This window comes from Plectrocnemia conspersa, unplaced genomic scaffold, assembly GCF_051122295.1.
Source record: "Plectrocnemia conspersa isolate PC_06_02 unplaced genomic scaffold, ASM5112229v1 ptg000011l, whole genome shotgun sequence".
In the NCBI taxonomy this organism is placed as follows: Eukaryota; Metazoa; Arthropoda; class Insecta; order Trichoptera; family Polycentropodidae; genus Plectrocnemia; species Plectrocnemia conspersa.
In genome coordinates this window covers 12,795,640-12,818,134 of record NW_028277175.1, presented here as the reverse complement: position 1 = coordinate 12,818,134, position 22,495 = coordinate 12,795,640, and the positions used below count along the sequence as shown (strand labels likewise).

The 22,495-nt window shown below is 25.8% G+C and overlaps 1 protein-coding gene and 1 long non-coding RNA gene across 4 annotated transcripts in view; one reads left to right on the top strand and one right to left on the bottom strand.

Annotated features, from left to right (window-relative positions):
- Dh31-R (Diuretic hormone 31 Receptor) overlaps nt 1–18,835 on the bottom strand; it is a 108,987-nt gene extending 90,152 nt beyond the window's left edge. For all 3 annotated transcript variants that reach the window (XM_088197531.1, XM_088197532.1, XM_088197533.1), the window contains exon 1: nt 18,625–18,835. The gene's annotated coding sequence lies outside the window, so the exon portion shown is untranslated. The remainder of the gene's footprint in view (nt 1–18,624) is intronic.
- Nucleotides 1–22,495, top strand: part of LOC148229552 (uncharacterized) — a 222,300-nt gene that overhangs the window by 113,347 nt on the left and 86,458 nt on the right. The window lies entirely within an intron of this gene.

Sequence of the window (22,495 nt, the reverse complement as noted above, 5' to 3'; positions counted from 1 at the left end):
CGGCTGTAAATGTACGAAGTTTTTTGGGTGAACCTATATCACACATACATATGTTTGTATGTATGTATTATATATTATATATATATCATACAATAGCAGTTTAGTTGCTTTTCTTTTCAACTAATCGTAGGTTTAGACACGAAGATAATCAAGAGTGAAATGATTAGTAGTATTGAACAACTATTTTAATATTTAATGTTTATTTGAGTTTAAGATTAATTAAATTAATAAATCATGTAATTGTATATTCTAAGTAAGTATATATGCGTTTTACCTGTATTGTTTTATCATTTTAAAACCATGGAGCATAATCGATTAGGCGGATTTTAAATGAGTTTTTATAAAATACAACAATACAGTAGCAGTTCATAAATATTCAGGATCATATTTAACTACTACTTTTTTAACTGAATTATGTATTTTGAATAAATTATATATTTCATCGGAAATAAAAATAATAAACTTCAGGATAATTAATACTAATTTTATGCACTTTTTGTTGTTTTTAAGGATATGATAGTAGTTTTAAATATGCACAATTTGATATTTTAATATATAGCTGTAGAATAATTAGTCTTATCGTAATAGCGGACTTTAAAAAAATGTATAATAATTTTATAAATAATTGTTGTGCTGCTTTATTTTATTTTAGTGAAAAGCAGGACAATATCAGTGTATAAAGCATGAAGTTAGTCGCGTACTAATATTTTTTATATCATTAAATTATGGTTTTATTTACTTTAAAATTTTGTTTATATAATATTGTTACTAGCTCTCACAAATAAACGCTCATAAATAAATTTTCAAAAAATAAATGCAAAATATTAGTAATTAATTTTAAATATACATCTACGAGAGCTAAAATAATTTGATTGTATTTAAAAATATAAACGATATATAATTATATACTAAAATACGCAAATTCTAAAACATCAATAATAAATTTGCTTATTACGCAATACGCTTTTAAATAAAAACGTATTGCTAATAATATAATGTATATGTAATTATCTTAGTGATAAATTGTCCATGCAATGAATTTTTCATAGTTATAAGAAAATATATATTTTTAGTATTATAATGATACATAAAAAAATCCTTAAACACAAATCAACGCCAAAGATTTAAATTTGTTAGCACATCTAAAATTTTTTTTTTACAAATTTTGTTCGCAAATCTTATTAAAAAATTAATAATATTTTGCCACCATTTTCACAATCAAAAAATGTATTTTACAGAACTCTTGTCAAAATTTTTAACCTCTGGCAAAGGAGCTAAGATAAATAGTTTAAAATATATAAAAATATATAAACCAGACTTATTATTGTAAAAGGGATCGTTATTTTGCAAAGAACCAATGAACTACAAGATGATATAAGTAAGTTTCCCAGATTTTGTATTATATATCTGGAGTAAACTTAATTTTACGATTTTTCCTTATATCAAAAGTTTTATTAGGTGTATCTGATTTCTCTACAAAATCAACGCATATTTGTTTTGAGATGCTGTGTTGAAAAATTTAGCTTGGAACTCAGCTAATAAGTCTTTATACTGAGCCCAATATTTTAACAATTTTGTCGACTGTTTAATAGGAATTTTGAATTATTTATTAAGAATTTATATTGTATGGTGATGTAAGGAGAAGAATATTTTACTTCCGAGTACTAAGAAAATACTATGAAGAAAATAATACAGATTCAACTGACTCGTCCCATTTAAACCATTTGACTTAGCTTATACATATTATTTTCTATTCCTAAAACTAAAGTCTTTCATGAAAGAATAATATTAAACATACGCACTTTATCGAAAAACGCATTTATTGTTTCCAGTAGCATTTTGACTTTTAAAAATGTAAAAATGCTACTGGAAACAATAAAATTTATAAATATAGGGCACGTACTTCGATTTTCCAAAAAAATACCTAATTAAAGTTAAGTAACTTTTTAAACTGCGCCTATGTAAAATAACATTGTTAACAAAAAAACTGTACTTCATATGTATGTTGATTAATTATTATAATTTCCTTATTACATTACATCCTTATATCCTTCTGACAACTGCCGGATGACAACATAAAGCAAACAAATGATCCAGTGTAACTATTTGGTTATGTCAAATAAAATATTATAAGAACGTGCTAATTTAAAATATTTAAATTATTTAAACGGAAAAGTTTTATTTTAGACTTCTTTTTAATTTTTTTAATTAATTTAATTCTAGTTATTATACGTATATTTATGCATATAAAAAACTATTTCATTTATTGAAAAATTCCCAAATAGCGTCATTAAAATTTGCATCTGATACAAAAACCGGGCAATTGTCTCTTCCGTCCCTCCTTCGCAAACCCTCGCTTCCCAAAGTTTCCCGGAATACTCAATTAGAAAGTTTTTTAGCACCGGTCCCTTCCAATCTTGCCGCTTATGCTTTCATATCTCTGTCCCTTAATTGAACTGCCTCCTGCCACTCCTATTTTTTTTCATTATAGAATAAATTAACCGTTTAAAAGTGACGCAATGCCTTAATTGACCCGTTTAATTTGCGGTCTAATTAAAATGCCGCGAAAAAATAATAATTTAAAAACAGTACACCGATATATTATACTAAATTATAATAACATTCAACTTTATGACTGTCAACTTTAATTTATCGTTTCATATGATATAATACTCCTATAATATTTAAGTATACAAGGATGACAGTTCTTCATTTAGAAGTGAGTTAAAACAGAAATCAAACATTATATCGATATAGTTAAGTATCATATATAGAATTACATTTATATTCAAATCAAAATATGAATATTTCTTGTATACTATTATATAACACTAGGGAGATCCACCTACAGTTTTTATTTCGAAAGATGAAATTATCTCGATAATGTATTTGTTATTTTAAGAAGAAAAAAAATTAAATACAAATACGAGTAATTAGTATTAGTATAGATAGTATAAATTCAATAATTTAATAATTTAAAATTTTTTATTGTTATGTTTTTCTTGAACGAAAAATTAACGTAGATTTCACTTATATTTTCAAATTTTATGTGAGTTACATTTTACATTTTTTTTTTTTGGACCATATAGTACTTAAAGAAAGTATATTGTTAAGAGTTATGACCATGTCGTCTCATTTTCATTACAAACATCTAGTCATTTATGTGATTTTACTCATGAAATGTCAAAATTTTAATTAACGATGTAGGATAAATTTAATTGATAATGCTTATTATAATATCCCATGATAATACTCCTTTTAATGTAAGTTTTGTATCATTCCTATATACAAACGTAATGTTCTTTTTATTATATGTACGTATTATTATCAAATGATAATACGTTTGACTTATGATGGCCTTTGACTCACTTTACAATCAATACTATCGCTATCTATATTTATTACTGTGTTAAATATTTTCCATACATTTATATAATACGTGTACATCTTATGTTTATAATGAAACTATAACCCAAATTCTAAAATCACTTATAGTATAAATACACAATCTAAGAAGATTAACCCATGCATTTCAAAGAAAATTGTCATCAAAAACCATTCAACATTTAATGGTTTCGGATTGATGGGTTTCAAACACGATCTGTTGAAATTGCTATTTCAGTGGCTTCGTAAAAACTTTAAATTTTCTGATTAGTGATGAAACTATATATGCAATACACATTGATTCGAAATCAAATGTGCATATAATTCTATAGTGCTATAAATCTTATTAATGTATGCATTGAAATGCATTATTCAACTTGGAGTACAATACAAATTGCAAAATACGACTCTACTATCTCAAAATTCTATATATATATTATGAGCTATTGAAGCAAATCATAATTTAAATACGTTATAGGTAATTAAGTATTAAAAAAAACATTGAGAACAACTTATTTGCCAACTTAACGCTATAATTTAGGGCAAATCAGTAACATAACACACATACTATATATTAAAAATATAACTAATTATGGTGTTTCATTTATGAATTAATCAAAATATATTTTATATATGGCATTATGTTTTACAAAACGACATTATAAACATAAATTTATTAATATAGTATATAATTTACCACACTTATGCAATAATATAATCTTAAAATATAAATTAAATAATTTATCTTTCGAAGAATTGTATAAATACAATATTTTATTAGGACATTTTATATTAAAGTCTATTTTAAAATTTCTCTCAAATATCATAAATTAAGAAATAAAAATGTATCAATTTTGAAATCAGTATCATTTTAAATTTAGGTATTTTATAAATACATCAAAACCGAAAGACTCGAGTGTGATATATTTTATGCTCTATAGAAATTCCATTTAAAATTAATGGTAGATGCTCCAGTTATTTTGAAAAATGGGAAACTACTATTTCTTATCTTGTATAAAAATTTGACAATAAAAGTAAAAATATAATACACAAATATATATAATTTATATTATAGTGTTTTTAAATACATGATTAGTCAATTTACTCAATTACTAATAAAAGTCGATAACTTTTAATTTAAACACTATGGCAATTATTTTTCGAATGTTTCCATTAATTTGTTTTAACCAAATTCTGTACAAAAATTAGTGTAAATATAATAATCACCCTTAATACGTATTTTTTAACATTTTATGTGTATGATTTTTATGTTGTATTAACACTGCAGATGTACGATATTATTGTATAAATGCTTATCTGCATTATAATATTTGATTATAATACAAATTAATTGTTTCTTGATACACATCACACTGCGATTAAACATTTAACACCAAAACGTTTAATCCCAAATTCAAAATGTGTTCAACACATCTCAAGTTCACATCAAACGTTCAGTTCAAGAGTGTCCCAGCCGGACCTGGGTACATCAAAAGCAGACTTGTGGCATTGTCGAAGTTTAATTTGAATATTTGCTCAGGGCAAACTCGATTGCCTACTACTGTTGACTTTACCATCAAAGGGTTTCCTTTCTCGCTAATCGGCTTTCGTATAAATATGCCGTTTTAAATCCCGTCGCTGCACTGTATAAGTGCAACTATTCCATATATTAATGTGCAAGTGGATAAATTACACACATCAAAGGTCAAAAGTACAATCCCACGCTCAACTTAGAATCTGACCCTATTTTTCGACGTTCGATTTCCGCAAATGGGTTAAGCCTGGAGCCGATTTAGATTATACGCTTGCTTGCTAACTGTCTGTTGACATACAACGGAAATGACACGGCTCGCTTATAAGGGTATGCTATTGATAAACATTTATGTTATAAATATATATTTTACAATCTAACTTTACACTTTGAACATTTGATATACATAGAGCTACTATTCATTGAGTTATTTATTAGTTATCTATAACCAAATACGCTTTGATATATAAATAAATTGTATCTTTTAACATAGGTGAATAAAACGATTATATGAATAAGCGAAAATATAACAGGACCAAGCCGCAATTGTAAATTATTTCATTGCTACACAAATTTAATACTGCTTCAGTAACTTTACAATGGCAGCTATTTCAAGTTACAATGCTCAAATTTCATTGTCTATTTTCCAGAAGAAAATTAGTATATTATCTTGTTTGATACGCAAAATTAATTTTATCATCGCGATAAATTAAAAATTGTTTTTTTAATTAAAAAAAATATATTTATATTACCCCAATCGCTTGTATGGTATTTTTTTGCCTGTTACATGAACATGTATTCGCGATTGGCTTTGTCAGTAAAGCTGGTTTTATTAACTTTATTTTGTATACCTTGCAAATTAATACAAGCAATCTGTGGTTTTACTATTTAATATATACATTTGTAATCAAACAAATACTTTTGGAAACAAACATTTCTAGATAAATTTTGAGACTTTAATATTATTGAAGAAATCAATACCGGTATATTAACGTAATCGATTAAATATTAAAATATTTATTAATTTATTACTTTAAACTTATATACAATGAAATATGAACGTATACTATTATTATAATATGATTGGAATTCGCTCCAAGAAATTTGGCCATTTAAAGTCGACGAAAGTTATAAAGTGGGATTTTTCTCATTTATTCAAGTAGACTTACTTTTCAAACTCATTATCAATAAAAATATGTATAGTACAAATATTATAGGTAATTTTGAATAATAAAAAAGTTTCACAATCTTTTTTGGTGTAAAATACAACTCATAACTTTATTCAATTTAAGCATTGATATCGATTAACAAATAATTTGCGAAAGTAAATAAAATTCCGGCCGTATGAAAAACCGCAATTTTCAACAATCAACATTCAGTTATAATAATGAACCAAAGATCATCTCAAAGCAGAATATTAATCTCAATTTCTAAATAAAAAATACACAAACATATCGTTTACGAATGAATGGTATGCAAATGAATGGATACGTTTTTTATAAAAATTTAAAACGGCAATTCATCCTACTGATGGAATGATTAAATACCTGTTAAGCAAATCTATAAGATTATGTATAATAATATATTAATATTTATAGTTAAATATAAATATATATTACATATATTCATTAATAAATAATGTTATTTATTATAAATTAAATTTTCATTAGAAATGAACTATGTTACTGAGTTGTATTAAATTATTATTATTTTTGTGCATAAATTATTTTATAAATATAGTTTAAATATTACGCATTATTATGTATTGTACTGTATGTACATATGTATATATTATATGTATTGTACATACATAAGTATGTTTGAATAAATAAATGTATTCAAAGATTCAAGTTGTTTGTTAAATGCGTGTAAGTGGAATAAACTATATGCAATTGGTCACGTTCATTGTTGGTTTATTATCGTTTTTATTTACGAATTATATATGTATTCCAATATAAATTCTTTGAATTTAATTCATATGACATAATTCACAGTTACCAGTAATACGGTTTGGTATAAAGTTAAATGCTTATTAAATTATAATCTTGGAATACGAATCACATTTTGAAAGTTATAATATATACAAAACCACGGGTTAGCTCTACATGTTATCGTTTTGAATTGTAAACCTTTTATTCATTACACATAAATTATGTAGTATTAATGTTGACATTATAATATATATATATATATTTAACATTATAAGGCAAATATAGAACAGTTTATGTTATTTTATCAGCGCTATTCAAGTTTAAATTTGATTAACTTTAAAAGTTAAATATATAATTACCTAAGAAAAATAATTTATTGTTAAAGCAATAAATAATTTATCAACACATTCTACGCAATTCTTTTGCTTTATATCGTTTTATCAACCATAAAATAATAATAATAAAAAACATAATTTAATAAAATAAAATAATAAAAAAACTATAAAAAATATGTTATCCATAAAAAGCTTCAAAACCATCGCTTTTTATGGATAAAGACAGTTAAGCAATCGGTGTTAAAGTAAAATATAGCAACAAGGTTTGATCTATCTAATATTATCGTATAAATATAATAAATATCAGGTGTGAATTTTTTCAGTGCCTAAACAATAACGCGTAATTCACGTATTAAACATTTGGCCCTCTGTCATAAGAAAATAAATTGAAAGTATAACATAAAATGTTATAATATATTATTAAAAAATGTAAAAATGTGTTTTTATAAATTATAATGTATAAATTATGTTTGCCACAAACAATCAAATAATAACGCTTCTGTATTACATAAATTTCCTAATTTTAATTAAGAAAATCAACGTGATAATATAAATCAATGAATATGTGTATATGCTTCATTTTACATATCACAATTATTGCAAAAATCTTTAATAGCTTCTTCTTTTTCACAAATTTGACTACTATACTCCGTTTCTTTCAACGGAGTCACTTTGAAGTCTATCCATTTCATCATTATTTATAAGTGAAAAAGAGATGACAACTTTAGGTGTACGCCCTACCAATTCGATCTAAGGTACAAGATGCGCATATACGCTCGATATACTTATCATTACTCCTTTATACATTTTAAACAAATTTAGAAAAATTTTACTATATTTTTTATGTTCAAAAAGTGAAAGTCACGTTAATATACTGTGACCAAAATGATTATCCATCTACAAGGAAACAAGACAATAGCGTAAAAGATGGCATCACACACAAAACCCCTTGTTACGACCAGAAAATCACATAAGTAACACGAGTTTTGTTCTTACTGTAAATATTCTCCGTCATTGAAAGAATATTTCTTTGTTGTGAAATGGTTATGGATATAATACACCACCGGATCCACAAGATTCTCATTACAGCTTACAACCTTGGACAATGCCTATCAGGCGAAAGTTGCTTTCTAAAGGCGTATAGCTATTTAGCTATTCTAAGAAACGAGTACATCTATTGGCTGGATGATCGCTGTATGATTGTGATTGGTCAGCAAGCTTTGTAATCCAGACTGCAGTACTCCAATGAGGAGAGGGCAGCCAATATATGGGCGCTCACATCGAGGAACTCCTCCATATGAGCACCATTGTGGCAGAGAGGGATCAACTTCCGCTCTACACTCGCTGCCACGCCATTTACATGGACATCATCCTTACGCCAGCTTCTCCACCACTCCTCGGAAAAAGCATCTCACCATTTATCGTCTGTCGCAATTGAAATATTGGTCGCAGACGTCGTTTATGTCTAAAGCGAATTTACTTTCAAAAGTAATTCCGATATCTTTAGTGGAAGAGTCTTTCAAAATATATATTTTTTTATAAAAACACTTGGCAAATAATATTTTTGTATTTTAAACCAGCCTATTTGATAACATTTGTGGAATATAAATAAGATCATAAATTAAACAACAAATCAAATTTTAAAATTTATGGATACTTTTATATGTATCTGTACGCACACATGGTGTGAATATTAATGAATATTCACACAATATGGATGTATTGACACAAGGTAGCAAAAAAGCTTGTGATAGATTTTTTTTAATATAGCTAGTTTATTGTCTAAATTTCTTTATAAAATAATATTATACGTATATAATATGTTTTTATTCATTTATTAGTATTATTATTTATTTACTATGTATGAGCTGTACTAATATAATAAAGTTTATAAGCACTTCATGCTTTTAATTAAAAAAATAGTAGAATACATTTTTCAAGTTTAAATACTAGCACTAAACTTTGCAACCCCTTAACTTCATACACACCCCCATTTAGGCACTGTACAATCCGCGATGTACACGAAATACGAAAACTTATCAAATAATTTCAAAACCCAACTATAAGCGAGTGTTCTCGGGTCGCAAAATACTACTTTACATCATGATCCAATAACGGTCGGCTTATTTCCTTACTGCCATTTGCGCTTCGTATTTATGGACCGTACGCAATTCAGAACATGTGGTCCAAACCGTACAATGCAAACGACATTGCGGATAATTACCCTTCGAATATAATACAATTTATATAACGAGAAGTGACGAGGAAGCGTGCAAACATTCAAGTGGGTCTCAGATTAATCCCTAATCAAACGTGATTAATGGTTGTGCCCAATTTGCCTGTTTTTCCTTCCAATCTGACAGACACGTGTTTTATCACACGTCTCATTTTGACCCAACAAAATCCAAAATTATATTACGTATGTAAGTATACATGTATACCAGCTTTATATGTATTTGTCAGGGAAATCTAAACAATACACATAAATTTAAGGTCATGCCTTATCATTGAGTTAAAATGATTTTTCGCGCTTATAGCTAACATTGCGTTACATGTATTTTTTTAACGATGAAATATAATAAATGAACAAAGAATTGCTGCGTAGTATGTGTATAACACTTCCATTGTTTTTTTTATAATGTTTGTGTGTATCGACCAAGGTAGATATATTGGTTTATTTATGATATTTTAAAATTGTACGAAATTGAACATTGGACAATGATCAGATAATTATAAAAAAAATATAAACCATATAAACACTGTTTTAAAACACCTAATTATTAATACTAAACCATAAAATATTTTTTTTAATAATAATATTAAACTTTAAGACACCATTTGCCTATTTTTAAATCATATGTTTAAATTAAATAAACCAATATACAAATTTATTGACTCCACCAAATGTATTCTCAACTTATCGATTGCTAAGCACATATCATAAGATTAGCTCATTGTTATTAAATGGTTTACAACAACAGTTTGCTGGAGCTAAAGTTTCGTAAACTCTATCACATTACGCTAATTTAAATTAAATTTAAATCGTAATACGTTAATATTAATAAAATCACCACACTCTCTAGAAGTTGGCAAAGGTTGGCCAAGGACGGAGAATATAGTGGGTTACTTCGGTTGAGTTCGGTTCTGCCCGCTCTAAAATCTCTCGGAAGTTGTTCGAGGTTACCGAGAACGGGAGGTAAAGTGGGGGTAATTGAGTCGACTTGGCCAGCTTCGAGCGCCTCCGAACATTGTCGGCAAACGGACCGAAGTCGGAGCTGCTCTTTCGAGCGCGAGCGGTGAGATACTTCCCCTTTCGCTCTCTCGCATGCTAAGTGACGAGAGTAAGAGAGATAATGATATGGTTTTTCGCAAACTGATATAGAACGAGTAGCTTGGTTCAATTTCAGTATGCGCGTAGGCGTCCTATGGTCAACACGCATGTCGAGCGCTGCATCGTGGTCACGTAGTCAAGTTATAATACCACATGCTTATCGGAGACTTCAACAGACTCTTACTGACATCTTTGAATATTTTAGGGCACCAAAAGGGATTAATTATATTTTTGATAGTATATTCTTCTAACATATATCGTTATTATATTATTTTTTCATATAAAATTAAATAATTAAAAAATAATTAGTGGTACTTGATTCTGTTAAAAAAATCGTTTCGAATATGCTTATGTATTTTCCTAGATCGGTTTATATAAATGTCACACTATAATGAATTCTTATTTAGAATCGATGGCGACCAATTCTAAGATAGTCACAGATGTGGTGTTTGTATTCTGAAGTATTATTATTATGCCTTATGGCATTTTGCAAAAGCCGACAAAGATTTTGCGTAAATTGAATATTTACGACCGAAAAGTTTTCACTGATATTGTATTGGTGATTGCCCACACAAACTTTTATAATTATCAGTAGCGTAATTTTAATAATATGACAATTTAAAAATTGCGATTATTTAGCACATTTTTCGATCGCGCGCAAATATGTCGGCTGTACATGACAGCAGCCGCCGTGCGGACGTCATTCACGCCCGCCGTCCGGACGGCATATGAAATTTGTTGCAGTGTGGTCGCTACTCGGAAGTCGGTGACCTCGGCCGACTTCAGTTGAACTTTGGTTCAGACAACTTCCAGAGAGTGTAGTGCAAGCATTAGTCTTTTGATAAAATATGGTAACAATCATTTTTAATGTTATGTTATTATTATTATTTTATTTATTTTATTTTATTAATTTATTTAGCTTAATAGCTAATCTTTACATCTAACAAATTTAGTAAACATATATAAAAATATATAAAAAATACATAACAGAAAGAAAAAATAAAAATATACAATAATAGTCTTAATATTTTAATTTATTTCTATATGTACGAAGGTGTTTTTTTATTCCATTTATAAAACCCGTTATATTTTTGCTGTTTCGGATTTCTCTTGGAAGACTATTATATAAATCAAAACCTCCGTACATAATTCCCCTAGCCGTACTCGTTTTCTTATACTTAATTATCTTAAAATTTTCTTTATTTCTAGTATTATATTTATGTACATCTTTATTTCTTATTAAATACTTATTAAAATATTTTGGTAACATATTATTTTCTAACCTATATATAAATACTAAAACATTCATACTCAATATTTCTTGAACATTCAACCATTCTAATCTATCAATATTGTAAAGATAAAAATACATATAGAGTTTTTTTACAAACATGTTGTGATATTATTTGTATATTTGTATAAATAACATATTTATATTAAATTACACATATTCATACTGTAACTATTGCCAAGATGAAGATCGGTATTGACAAATGCAACTTTTAAGAAATAATTTCATCTAACATCTAGTTTTAACTCTTTTAAACTTAAAGCTTAATGATATTTCAACTATATATTTTCGTACATCATTTATACACGTAGAATATAATAAACTTTCATAGTAAAAAATTTTTAGAGAAGCAAAAAAAGAAAACAGAATCTATAATTATTGAAAATTAATGCTTATAAAATTATAAATCTTAAAAATATGTTTATACGTTCATACGTATATTAAAAATATATAAAATTTACACCTAGTATGTTAATAGTTTCAATAAACACCATAATAAAAAAAAATTATTGAATAATTATCATAAAATTTAAATATTACAGTGTGCATAAAAAATTTACGATAACAAATTGTTAAAGTCAATTTGTTATTATTCTTTTGCTTAGAAATACGTATTAATTGAATAGTTAAATATGTATTCTTTTCAAACACCAGAAAAAATTGAATCCTAGTCTAATATCATCAAACTTAATTACGTAAAAGCTATAAATTTTATTTTTTCTGATTTCCTTATTCATTTTTAAAAAGCAATAATAGTTCTTTAATTGCATTTTTATTTCTGTATACATATAGATATGTATGTCTAAATTAAGTCCACCAATTTTATTCTAAAACCATACTCTTTTTTAAATATTGACTGACTACCTGCAACCAGTAGCAAGAAGAAATAATAAAAATATTCTGTAATTTAATTTCTGCTCTAACTATAAAATTTTCCCTGTTTCAGTTCAGATACTGTCACTAAATTTAAGCCCTACTATAGAACTTTTACTGGCAATTGATTCTCTTTTCGTACTTTAGAATAATCATACATTAGACAGTAATCTCATCCATTCAAATAAAAATATAATTATATTCAAAACCATTTAAGTTTACTGTTAGTGAAATATGCTACCATTTTATACTCGGCTACTATCTTGATTATTTAAAACTTAATATTGAATAATAAACTACCATATTATATTGTGAGAAAAATAATTATTAACAATGTCCTAATTATTATGTTTGTAAATATAAACCCGAAATACAGAATTGGCTGATTTAAAAATGTAATATTATTACACAAAAAAAAACTTTTAGCTACTTATTTTAAAGTATAAATACAGCTTTTAACAAAGAAAGATACATAAAAATACTGTATCTAATCTATACAGGCCATAAAGTTTTGTAACCTTCTTTGTAATTAAAACGTTATATATAAATATGTACGTATGCATTGTATATCTGAATTTTAAGTTAAAAAAAGGTAATGGAATATTCTAAAAGAATATTTATTGTATTGTGTTTTTATTTCAGCAGTAAAAAGTACACGTGTTTGTATTCATATTTGTTTACTATGTATACATATATAATGTTTTATTATAGAAAGCGACTGCTTGAATAAAATAGTACTCTATATCATTTTCCCGCAATTGGGAAAAGCAGAAGCAGCGATTCTAAAGAAAATGTAATTGTTTGACCCACTTTCAGAACCATGTAATTAAACTACAAGTGCATTTAAACATGGAGTGTTCATTATAATATGAATATTATAAGTTGTTTTTTTAGATAAATTGTGTTTCTTTTATCTTAAAATTTTGTATAAATCGAGACTCTGAAGAGTAATATTGATAAAACCTATTGGTTTCTTATTTTTATTTATGCAATTTTATTTGTTTTTTAATCATTAAATTATTATTTTTTATTTAAACACACTTGAAATTGCCTTTTTGTATTTTTGGCGTATTATCTATACGTGATTATATGATATATTATATATTAACACTCTGGTTTATATAGCAGAAAATTTTATAGTAAAAAATACAAAAATTATCAAGAGTTGAATATTTACATTTTTCGAAGCTATACGCCTATAATACTTCAGTCTATATTACCCTGTATAATAAATCTAGAGAGAAAACGTATTAGGGTCAACGTAACGCAGATTGAAAAACGCTGATTTGATTACTTCTTGTTACGTTTTACAATGCTATATACACACAATAATCTGATTAAAACATTAAAAAATATTTATAGCTTAATATGAACATCTTTATGAATTCATTTCGATTGTTATCATTTATTTGTTTTTATTATACTGTAAAATTGTTTATAAGGATCAAAAATATGTTTTTAAATGTAGTTGTATAATAAACATGAGGGTCAATAATATGTAACGAGTTAGAGGCACAGGGTTAAATTCCCGGTTGGATAGCGAAATCGTAACCGATTTGAGTGTTCTATTTTACGCTGATCATAAACTCTATCAGATGTTAGGCATCCAGAATTCTGGTATTTGTTATCCGCTTTTATTATCCATTAAGGAGCTCGAGGGAAATGTGTTTTTTGTATAATTACTTAGCGCAGAATCCTCGAACATGATTTTCTTAAAACTGTTACTGTCATTTTTATCGTACACTAAATTTCTGCAACATCTGCTGATATATTTATCTAATAAATAAACTTGATAAAATAAATATTTTTCTGCAATAAGCTTAACTTTAGTTTTAAACTTTAAGAAACTCAATAAAAAATTATAGGATTAAACTTACAGAAGTTAGAGATCGATTATTCGAATTTAAAAGTACTCTTTAACCACTCGACATATTAAACTAAAACACGAATTATTTTAAATATGCATAAAATATGTTCAGCGGTATTTGCACAACCATAAAATTAATTGTTACATCTCTTGTATAAAATATAATCTTCAACGCTATAAGTTTTCTTTAAATATTAGTTTTCAATTATGGCACTTAAAATATCTCTTTCCTAGAATTCTCGACTCTTGCCTAATAATATATTAACCTAATAAAGTTTTATTAAAAAAAGATTTATTTCATTGTAGCAAATGGTAAAAAATTATTAAATATGCCTAAGGGAGGTTATTCTACTAAGGAACTAAATCTAAATATTTACATTTGTACTCGTTATATCCATATTTTAAAAAAAGTTATAAGGGAAGTGAAAATGACTAAAAAGAAATGCATAAGTTAAATCATAATGCTAAAAAAAATATATCAACAGAGTTAAGTGAATTGTTAATTTTATAAATTTCAGTATACTAATTATAAAATAAACAAATCAATAGTAGTCGCAAAGCAATGCTAAATTACACCAAAATAGGTAAAATATATTTTTTTAAGACAATGGAAGCGAAATGTTCAATACATGTATAAATATATGTATTATTTTTGAGCTCGAGGTAATAATATCTGTCAAAACAAATATAGTTTTGGTAATAGCTGCAAAAATTTCATTGATACGTGTAGTACATTTAACATTTTGATCCATTGATATTGGCACTTTTTAAAAAATTTGTTTTAAATAATTGTGGTATCCTTTTAAAGCCATAATATTATAAATATTTATATTATACGATATGCTATATATAATAATATATTTATAAACTAAAAAATATATAATCTATAATAAAGTATTTGAGACGTTCAACTACTTAACAAAATTTAGAAGCAGCTTGTTTTTAAGACCCATTTATAAAAATAAAATGATACAAAACATTTGTTTAAAAATTCCACTGTACTAATTTTCCGTTGATTTATTTAATAGCTGCTTTTTACATTGTGAACAATTAAGTTTCGAAATAAAACGTTAAATTTATTACAAGTACAGCACATGCAAGCTGTAGCATGTTTACGGTCATATTTACAAACTCTCGTTTCATTGCAGTACCAAATGCCTCATATAACGTTTACGATTAAAATTCAGCCCGACACAAATTGAAAATGATGATGGATTGTTCACGGTTGAAGTTGCTGCAAATTTGTAGTGTACACACAAGCATTCACTTCGAAGCACGATCGAACTCATATTTATACAATATTAACAACAACCCATGGCAATTTATCATCTCTCAAGATCCTTTTTTATATCGCTGTCATCGCGCCGCGAAATTGGGTTGGTAATTTAAAGACTTTTTTTCAAGTTACGTACCTCGTATCGTAAATATTTTATGAAACTCTAATGAGTAACATCTCTTGTATTGGCTAGTTATAAGTTGAATTATTGGCAAATAAACGATGCGCATGCATTTTATGTATATATATTTATATACGTAATACGTCGAATCAGTTATCAATCAAGATTTCCAATTTGACCGATACAAATCGCATATCCTTTTTAGTCTAAAAAAGAATACACCCTTATTTCGTATTTTTGCTTTGAATGACACTTGAAGTTAATCGAAAGATTCGCCCTTGATACCATTTCAAGCTTCTTGTTCACGTTTCGTTGAATTTTTTTAAATTTACTCTACGCCTGTATTTTATCGTAAACAAGTAAAATTTAATATATTTTATATGCATATATGTATACTACATAACATAGATTTAAAGTGCAAATCATACTAAGTATGATTTTTATTAAATATATCTATATATTTTAAAACAACAGAAAAATTAAATTTGTATTAATATAGATAGCCATAAAAGTATTTTATTTTATTTTTATTAAACGACAGTTAACCGATAAAAATATATAGTTATGTTATGTTAAATTTTCATTATGTATTACTGAATATTAAAATATTGTTTTTGCTTTATGTTCAATTATTATTATAATATATTAGTATCTCTAAACCTATGCAAAGAATAAATGTCAATTATAATATAAAATTAAACTTTTTTCGCTACAAAGCCCCAAATTAGAATTTGCATAACAAATCAAATAGGGTAAATTTAATTTAGGTAGTCTATCATTATTGAAAAAAATAAATAAAAAAACTTTTTTTCTCAATAATATAATACATATTTTACAGGTCTTGGCCTAATTCACAAATCGTAATAAGAACAATATAAATAATGTTTTATTTACAATTTGAGTCGAGTTATTTTGACATGTTATAACTAATTTAACAAATATATATTCTCAGCAGTCATTTTTAATATAAATTTTAATTATGCTAATTTTATTAATTGTATAAATAAGATGGACTATAAAAATATATATTTGTCATATTCAGATATTTAGATTTGAGATGAAGAGAAACACAAAAAGCATAAAATTAAATGCTTATCAAACCAAACTTAAAGCCTTTAGCACTATATTCCAAAAGCAGTAATCTATAACAAAAATACTTTAGTTAATCGATAATGAAAATTTACGTTCCTATAGTTATAATAGCTCCTATTGTTTATAAATAAATAAATACTACAAAATTAATAAAATATTCAGTTAATGTGTAATGGCGAAAAGTCTGGTAAATGCTTAGTTTTAAGTTTCAATATTTTGATACAAAAATATTTTCTTACTGCATAATAATCTAATCACTAATTTTAGTACGCATTTACAATTTTTGGAATATAAACTTTTATAATAATAACTATTAAAATAAACAATTCAGTGGTAAATAATATATTAAAAAAACATTTACTATTTTTTGGAAACAAAATTATTTTTATGTATGCAACTTTTTATTGAATTTTCTAAGCAGCTAAAGTTTGTAGAAAACCTTCAATTGAAGTATCTGGTTAATATATACTTTATTTTTTTTACAGCAAAACAGCTATACGTTTATTCACATTTTCACACTTTATTTTCTGACAGATTCACGAAAAAAATATTAATTATTTTTACACATTTTGTGTTGCTTTCAGTGACAATATAGTTGCCCAGTTTATAATATAATAATATATACATATGTATAGGGACAGAAAAAATTGCATTATTTAATCATTTTTACCTAAAAGTTAACTAATTCTCATGTAGCTAGAAATATATATATTTAAAAAATATAATTATTAGATAAAAAGTGTAGTATTTCTAATAAATTAAATATATTTATTATATAAAGCTATAAATATTTATTAAAACATACAAATCTTGGCTTATTTTTTCCTTATTACTTTTTTGTCCTTGAGTAGAAAAAAATAGCTAAGATAAGTTGTATTTGTATGTAAAACTATTCAAGATAAAAAATAACTATCAAAACTTGGAAAATTACAATTTCATACACGATCAATTATACTATCACAATAATACAAATGTAATCATTAAATGCTTATTTTTTACTGTTGTATAATAGAGTGAAAAATATTTTTAAATATATACAAATGAAACGAATATTTAAATAATTATTATTCCCCCTGTAAATATTATTTTTACCTTTGGTTTTTAACTGAAGTTAAAAATTTAATTCACGTTTGTTAATTTATTTACCTAATTTTATCTAATATTTACCGAATAAACAGACTCAGAAATTTTTTTAGGACGGTTGGAAAAATAATATATACGTACGTCAACCATCTAATATGTTCATTAAAACTATATATAAATATAATGGATCTGAAAATCCATTGTTATTTAATTTAATAAAATATATTCAATAAGATTTGCATCATCCTGTTAATAAAATTATTAATTGTTGAAATATAAGTAAAACTTTATTTTAAATATATTATATTAGGTTTTAATACGAACGATTTAAACGAAAAAATATATAATTTAACCACCTGTTTGCATTTTACGCAAATATTTCATTTAAGCTTAAGAGTGCTCATAAACATTATAAAAATATCACACAGATCAACAATAATGTATACATAGATAAAGAATAAAAACCTAATTTATCAAAATTTATAATTAAAAATATCAAGTTTACTCACATATTATTATAACTTCACATAAACATTTTTTTTTAAATCACTTTTAAAAGTACTTTTTTATTTTTTTAAAGCGTGTGTCTTTATCTAGAACATCCTTATATGAGAATATTTATTGAAACTTTAATAGAACTGTTTTTCTATAGCCCGTCTCTTGACGATTTCTATGCCCTTTGCGAATACATGCGACCGACACCGACGCCGAAAGACTACTGAGCGTCGAATCGTAGAGAGGTCGGTATGGCTACAGGAAAATCGCCATCTGACTCAGGCACCTAAGCTGATATACACACGTATGCACTCACAAATTAAAAAAAAGAATCTTCAATGAAGAGACGTTATTAGTCACAAAAACGGAAAATTTTACTGAAAAAAGTATTATGATTGATACTTGAAACTTGAATAAATTGAAGGTTTGTCGATATGAAAAGGATCCCATATACATATGTATATTATTTATGTTATAATCAGATATAATAGGATTTTAATAAACTTTTGCTTTCGAGTAGGAGGTTTATTGTTAAAAAAATGCTCATATTTGGTTATTCTCGAGTTATTTAAGCGATCGTTTACAGTTTGTTACATATGATGGCCAATCGTCAAAAAATTATTTCCCCTTTTGGGGTTCATCAAGGGTCTAACATAGGCCTTCTGCTCTTTAAGTTTTTAATAATAATATAAATATGGCAGCTACAAATTTTAGTTTCTTTTGTATGTTAATGATTTAAAATTGTTTAGATGCATAAAATCTGTTGCAGACCCTTTCTTTATGCAGTGATTTAAATTACCTATAGAGATAAGCTTTTATCTCCTTTTAGGGTCGAAAAATGCCATTCTGTATCATGTTATCGATCTCGTTCACCATCAGATTCTACGATCTCGGTGGAAACATTTTGGCTAAAGAAACTTATAAATATTATTTATTTCATTCACGAAAATGATTTTATACATCATTTAATCAATAATATTTTATACATAAAAATATATACTTATTTATTAAAATATGCTTCACTGATTTAAAACGTTTCATTGTAACAAAATTGGCTGAGGTTAACGAGAACTGTTAATTAATTACAGAAAATTCTCTCAGGCTCTGTCTTACTCGAATTAATGCTCTCACTCGGAATTGATTAAAGAAGGCATAAAAAAAATTAAATACACCTTAGTAGCAGCGGCTAAATATTATAATAAATTTAAAATATTTACAATATAGCATTTTTAATAGCTATCAATGTATGGTTAACTATTTTTAAAAGTATTTATTCTGAATTTATACGTTTACCATTAAAACCAATATCAACAAATTATAATTAAGATGTTTGTTCTGCTTTCAGGTATTTTTACTATAAGAATACAATGAAGAAAACAACAATTTATATATGTCTAACAAATAAAGATAAATTCACGAACCTTTGTATGGTATATTTTTCGAATTCAGAAACTAGCGTTACTAAGCACGATATAGTAAATAAAGTGTCGAATCTGTATTGCGAACTTGATTGATGGGTTAAACATTGTATTGAGTTCACAACTTATTATTCTAAATAATTATGCAACGGTTATATTTATATATATTTATATTAAAATGAGTTGATCTTATCAAGCGAACTGTAACGTATGACCTTTCAAGCCTTCGCTTTCCGATTAAATTTAATCGACCCATTTTAACGAAATTGCATACGGGAAAAGAAAGACTGGTCTAGTTTTTTTGAAGTTTAAAATAGTCCACTACAATTTTAAAAATACATAGACATGTAATTTACACGTACATTAAAATTGAAATTATATACTGGTTTATAATTAAATAAAACCAAATATTAGAAGTTAAATTTGGTTTTAGCATAAGGCATAAATTCAATTTTAGATAATGAGTTCACTGCTATGAGATGTGTGGCACATAATCTTTACTTGGCGATCGATACGGTATATAATATTGCATCGATTATAAAACAGTGTATAAGTTTCAGGTCACTTGAAACAAATATATTTATACCAAAAAAATTCACCCACCCAATATATATCAACTCATAATTTAAAATATATAAATAAACGCGATGAGTACCTCATGCTAAAAAAATACTCAGAGCAAAGAGAAACAAAGGTAAAGTTAATGAAATTAACACAACCAAATAAATTTGTAAAGCAACATTAGATCTATACAAAATAATTCAGTTGGTTACTAAAAATAAAGTTTCCGAAAAAAATATTATTTTAGATCAACAGTTTAAACTGTAATATTAAATGTTGTTTCATTTTATATAAAGCTTAACTTCCTTGTTTTTTTTAAATAGAATGCAAATATATATTTTAATGATATTTTTGTAATTTAATTACAATTTGTTTAAGAACATAAAACAGCTGCTTAATTATATAATCTGAACTGTTTACATATCTAGTTAAAAATAAAACATCAAGCGTAAGCATTATCAGCATGTAAACGTAATTAATATTGGGCAATGTTCTTTTTTTCTGGTGATACACTGAATAAATATTTAGTTCGCAGTTATGCACATTTTGTTGCTCTCTTTGTCGAGTTAAAACGTTTAGCTTTATACGTATTTTACTCGGCAATAACATTTAAACTCAATGTTCCAAATGGATGTTCAATTAATTACATGCCGTTCAGAAATATAATCGATTGTGTGGCATGCTTTCAAAATTATAATTTTGTTAATATTTCGCACAAATTTTAGAACACCCATTGAATAAATATTTGTTTTATCCGCATATTAAGTTTATTATAGTCATGGATAAATATAATTCTATGATTTTTTTGATTTGGTAGCATTCAACCTCGATCTAAAAAAATATACAATATGAATATTAAAGGCCAATATATTTCAATAATGTACTTTTCACATGTGAAATACAAAGCTCCCCGATTTTTAATATTTTTATTAAATTTAACTTAATTTATATATTACATAAAGCTATAATTATACCATGTTACTTAGATACCTCAACACAACATCAAATATTCCGATCGGTCATAAAAATTATATGTATGTATGTAACATCAAAGAATGGCGGAAGCTACGATAAGATAATTTGCGGTTGATTACATTACATTTTGGGTGTTAGTAATTTATAGTTTCTAGATAAAAATATATTATTTTTCCAGCTAAATCAATTAGTGCCAGTTTAAAGCGCTACCATAAATACGTAACACTTAACAACATCCAGCAAATATGTTTTACCAATATTCTTGTATATTATATTAATTTATTATTATTCCATAAATATGTTTTCACTGTTGTATATTTTTTACATAATTTATAATATATGAGCTTATTTTATTTTAATTGAACAATTTAAATCGTAATATAACAGAAACGACGATATAAAAAATATAAAAATATTTTCTTAACGAGATAACAAGTTCATATTTTATTAATTAATGGTTTGAGTCATAATAAGAGCTTTGTAAAATCACTATGATTGTAATTCATTATTAACTTTAATAAGCTAAGTCTAAATGCTTAATCAAGTGACAATCAATGGAGTGAAAGTCATAAGTAAAATCTCCGCTATTAATTCCTTTAATTATGATTTACAAATCTGTTTTATTCAAGTCTTACAGTTTTCATACGCATATATTTATTTTAGCGGTTTAATAATACTTGATTATAAGAAATTTGTGAATAAACCTTAACAAAAAATGGCAGACTTATTAAGGACATATTTTAAAAGTTAATGTTACTGATGCGATCTCTTGTATTGTATCATCAATATATCTTTTAATAATAATATTTGTTAAATTCTCAAAACCAAATATTTTAAGCAATACAATTTTTTATGTGAAAAAGAATGTGGTTATTAGTATAATTTTAAAACCGTCTACAAAGCAATTTTATATCATTATTGGCTTATAAAA